At 30.8% G+C, this 5,113-nt stretch overlaps 1 protein-coding gene across 1 annotated transcript in view; it reads right to left on the bottom strand.

The window, feature by feature from the left end:
- Positions 1–3,740: 3,740 nt before the first annotated feature.
- Positions 3,741–5,113, bottom strand: part of LOC137643666 (uncharacterized) — a 54,498-nt gene continuing 53,125 nt past the window's right edge. Inside the window, exon 6 of the mRNA XM_068376382.1 lies at positions 3,741–5,113. This exon is cut by the window's right edge and continues 613 nt beyond it. The gene's annotated coding sequence lies outside the window, so the exon portion shown is untranslated.

The following is a 5,113-nucleotide window of genomic DNA, read 5'->3' as shown; positions in this document are numbered from 1 at the left end:
TGAGTTAGATCTGGTGTTCTCTAGGTTAAGTTATATGCTCTTTATTCCGGTTAGTGATTATTTTGTGAATAAAGTAAACAAAGAAAGTAAAAAGGCTTATTTGGACAATTTCTTTATTAATTCGTTATTGGAGTAAAGATCCCCTTTTCTCTTTCCACTTCTTATCATGACCTCTTTCTTACTCAACATATTTGTGAAAGTGGAATAAACCTGGAAAGGAAACAATATGGTAAGATGGTGTGCTTTATTTACTTTTGAGACTAAGCAGGATGCCATGAGTGCACAGCGCATTGAATCACTTATTTTCAGAATTCGAGCACAACACTTTCTCATACAGGATTTATGTCATAGCACACAGAAATATTGCGTTTGGGTTTACAAGTTTTTCATTCATCTCAAACAACTAATGAAATTTATGATTTCTTATCTTTATTTTGGAGCATAATTCTTCTTAGGTCGTTTTGCTTATACAATATTTCATTTATGTTTCGTGAAGATCCATCATCTCTCTCTCTCTCTCTCTCTCTCTCTCTCTCTCTCTCTCTCTCTCTCTCTCTCTCTCTCTCTCTCTCTCTCTCTCTCTCTCTCTCTCTATATATATATATATATATATATATATATATATATATATATATATATGTCACTTGTTTAAGGAACAAATCTTTCCCCATTATCTCAATCAGCCTTTGGTAGGCACATTAATCCTTCATATATCTATGAACAAAGTATTGCACCTACATAAATCATATTACTAATGAAAAGAAATAGCAACAAATAGTTTTTCAAATGAGATTACATTCAAGTTAGGGGGAGCGCCACCTCCCCATTGATACAATGTATTTTAGGGTTAAATTCACACTAATAACGTTTTATTTCTTTTAACTAATTATGATTATTAAAAAAAAAAACATTAAAAAGTTAATGTTCTAATGAATAAGTGTATGTTAATTAATTTTCTTCCCTTTTTCCTATTAACCTTTAAAATCCAAGTTGAAAAAAAGTGCACCCCATATATTTGTGCCCATTTGAGACAAATATTTCGGCAAAATTAAGTTTCTAAAACATAGATAAATGCTTTAAGAATTATTCTTCTTACTGCTTTTTGAATGGTAGAAATTGGTTAACATATAGAAATTCCTTTAACTTTATATCACCCAAATCTAAGTTTTGAGGTAACTCACTGTAATGGTTTGCAATGCATTTCTCCCTACAAATTCTGAAATATTGCTTCTTGAGGCTTGAAATTTTTATAGCTACTGAGTTACATATAAAGAAACCAAAATAAAATCTATATTAGAGTAGAGTGAGTAGATTTTATTCTGCATTCATAGTTATGTCATAAGTGTAAGCTAAGGCTTTTCATTCAGAAAAAAATATTCATTATTTAAGGCAAAGAAATAAGAAACCGCATTGAAAAGATACTGAAATAGCTAAACTGATTTCCAAAATTGTAATTTAAAAAAAAACACCAATGCCTAGTGTATATACTATGGTAATTTTAGAAAAATTTTCATTTTACATAATGTCATTATGCTAAAAGACCAAATTCGTGGTCATATTGCAAAATAACCTAAATATCTCGACATTTTGCAAAAGGACCAAGATTTTGGTGAAAATACAAAATCATCAGTATCACCGTTGGTCAGTTCACAAAATGACCAAACAGCACATAGCCTGATAAAAAAAAAAAAAAACAGAAAACGATAGAATGTTGTGAACATAAACTAAAACAAGTTTTTTTCTTCTTAGAAAATACACATTTAAAATACATAAAAACTTGAAAAAAAAATTATAAGTTGCTAATTGAAAGAAAGGCAAGTAAGTAATAAACGTCCTTTTATTAGCCTAAATGTAACCTTTATTAACGGAAACGTAACCTGGCTAATAAATGTGTTATCAGAAAATTGAATATCAAATGCTTTATAACATTAATAAATATGGAAAGAATACTGAAATGTCAGTGTTTAGCGAATGGGTAGATAAATTATCAATTGGATGGATGTGTCATACCTTCAATGAGCTTCTGTAGCATAGCTGGAGAAAGACAGCATTTCCTGTAAAATCCAGCCACTAAACACAGAAAACTCTATACCAATAAAAGGTATAGCCTATGCTCTAAGGCCTCTGGCATATCTGATTGACTGTTTGATTAATCAATGAAGCATAACGCCTAGTCTATAACATCAATCACAAGAACCTATTATTTCGTTATAGAGCGAATTATCATCAATATTGCTTTACAAATAAAAGGTAAGAAATAGGGAGGTTTCCTTTATCTTTTCGAAATCTATACTCGATCCTCAATAGAAGATAAAACTTCTTAGCAAATTCCCTGCATACATGAAAGAATGGTTAAACGAGATACGTCAGTCCCTCCAGCATTTTTTGGTAGCCATAGGTGGGTATTTTTAGGAAGATTAATGAGACCTAATATCAACATTTCATTAACTAATCTTCCCTATATAATAAAGAGCAAGTGTCTGGCAGCACCTCTTGCTCTAACAAGGTCAACAAACAAACACATGACAAATAGACACACACCCGCTTATGGATTTAAGACGATTTTCTGTTGGTTGAATAAACATACTTTTTAAAGTTTGGTGTATTTTGTAATGTATTTTCATCACCTATGTTCATCATTGACTTGCCTTTCTTTCAATTGCTACTTATTAAAACTTTTTAAGCTCTGATATATTTGAAATGTATTTTCTAATAATGAACAAACTCTTTTTTTCATGTTTACTACCTTCTATCATCTCACTTTTTTTTTCTTTTTTATCTGGCTACTTGCTATTTGGACATTTTGTAAACTGACCAACGATGATACTGATGATTTTGTAAATTGACCAATATCTTAGTGCTTTTGCAAAATGTCGAAATACTTAGGCCATTTTACAATGCAATAACGGATTTTGTCTTTTTGCAGTATGGTCAGGCATTTTGTAAAAGTGACCAGTTTTCCAAAATGGTCATAACATATACACACAAAAAGCACTAAAGTCAACATATGAAACACACGAGACTTTGAAATAATTTTTGTCTAGGCTCTAATTGAAAGATAATATACTGATATGGCTTGGAGAAAACTTTATGCATTAAAAGAATAACTAAAGTGAAATGAAATAATCTGTTATATTCAAGTGCATTACAAATTTTTCAAGAATAAATGGAAGATATGCTGCCAAATGCAACACATGTTGATAGCACCTTATGATAAGGTTGGAATGATAATATTGTAACCATGATAAAACCTAATTTCACTAGAATAACCATTGTAATATTAAAGTATAATATTCAACCGCTCCAAGAAATAAATAACAACCTCTACCATTTTGAATCAGACCGATTTGCACCCACGGCGCACCCCTCAAGCGAAGTCCTTCGGGAAAAGTCACAATACTTATATCTATTGTACATGCTCATATCACACGAATCAATAGTAACATGCAATACATTCAGACACTTTCTAAATTCCTAAGTAATGAATATTTGTGACAAATAAATATAGCATAGAATTGATAAGGAAATTCAATACAGTATTTGTAAGTTGCTGAATCAGTAGGCTACCAATAATTCAAGGTTTAGGTTTCAATAAAAATTGACTGATTTGTACTTTCTGTACATGACTACTTTGTAATTGGAATTACGATGAATAGGCTAGAAATGACTTCTGGCATATAGCAGATTTATATCTGTTTTTAATCGACCCGAGGTAAGATAAATTTGATTACACAATACTTGGTAAATTTCCGATATAGAAACATATTTCTTATTCTGTTGCATTTTTCTTCTATTTATACACACCTATTGAGGTAGTGCTTAAGGCTAGTTTCTCATAACTAGTGCCTTTTGCTGAAGAGAAAACCGTTTTGAACATTATGATTTTTTCTTGATTCAGAAGGAGGAAGACGTTCAATTTAGATCCACTTGTGTGATAATTCTTTCAAAATATCACCATTAATGTGTTTATTTTATCACCCTTAACTTCAATAGATGCAAAGTTAAAATAGTTCTCAGAAAAAAAAAACTCATTGGATGATTGAGGCAAGTTATCCTTATTTGGGAGTGATAAGAAAATAACGGCTAGAATCTGCATATGCAAATCAACTTGAATATCCTGAGTCACCGTTTCGAGTTCTTAAATATTTTTGCTGCTTGTGTTAATCCTTGTCTGCCCTAATTTATGCCTTATCTGAAGGATTTATCTACTCGAATTGCAACAAATATCCTTTTTTTCTGCAAGCCAATAGTAAATAAAACAATCTCAAAGTATTTGAATCTGTGTAACTGGTCTTAATTCTCCATTTTCATGGACAAGTGCCAATCCAACAAATTCTGTCATAATTTGTAATGTTTCTCTCCTGTGTGAATGTTTTTTTTTTTTTTTTTTTTTTTTTTTTTCTACTATACATTCATTATCTGCACAAGGTTGATTGTATATAAATTCTGACCCAGAAATTTATGTACGTAGTCTCTTGTATAAATATGATTAAATTGCAAATAAAGTTGTTTTACCTAATGACTGAGCGATAGATTTAATCTTCGTTTTCATTTCTGTGCAAAGCCGAATTTAAACTTATTAAGAATCTCTTTATCATAAGAGATCACAAAGATTATAATGTAAGCGTTTTCGTTTTTGTTATGGTTTCCTTAAAAATGAGGAGTTTAGCAGTTCTTATATAAGAATTTTGGGCCCAGTTTTCAATTAATATGTTAACTGTTATGAATGACTCATATAATCAAGTTGAGAACTCTTAAGTTATGTTATTAAAGTATATGTAATTGAAGGATGAAGACGTATGCTGAAAACAAGATTAAAATAAATAACGTAGAATGCAAAGATGTCCAGTCTAACATTCTTATGTTACGAAGCACTCAGACTTGGTTGATTTCCTTATCTGTCTGCAATCTGTATTTTAACTATGGATAAGTGTTTGTTACTGTACACGTTCAAGGTTTATGAGTACTTATGTGTAATTACGTCACTGAGTAATCTAGATAACTTCATTAAGCTGCTGTTTCAAAAATATATTTCCGTGTCAGTTACTTAAAAGTGCATGGCTGACATTTGCGCAAACAAACCGCGTATCTTTTTCCTTTCATGTTGAGATAA

The sequence above is a fragment of the Palaemon carinicauda genome, chromosome 7 (assembly GCF_036898095.1).
Source record: "Palaemon carinicauda isolate YSFRI2023 chromosome 7, ASM3689809v2, whole genome shotgun sequence".
Taxonomy (NCBI): domain Eukaryota; kingdom Metazoa; phylum Arthropoda; class Malacostraca; order Decapoda; family Palaemonidae; genus Palaemon; species Palaemon carinicauda.
The sequence above is the reverse complement of the archived record's forward strand: the minus strand, read 5'-3'. Positions and strand labels throughout refer to the sequence as shown.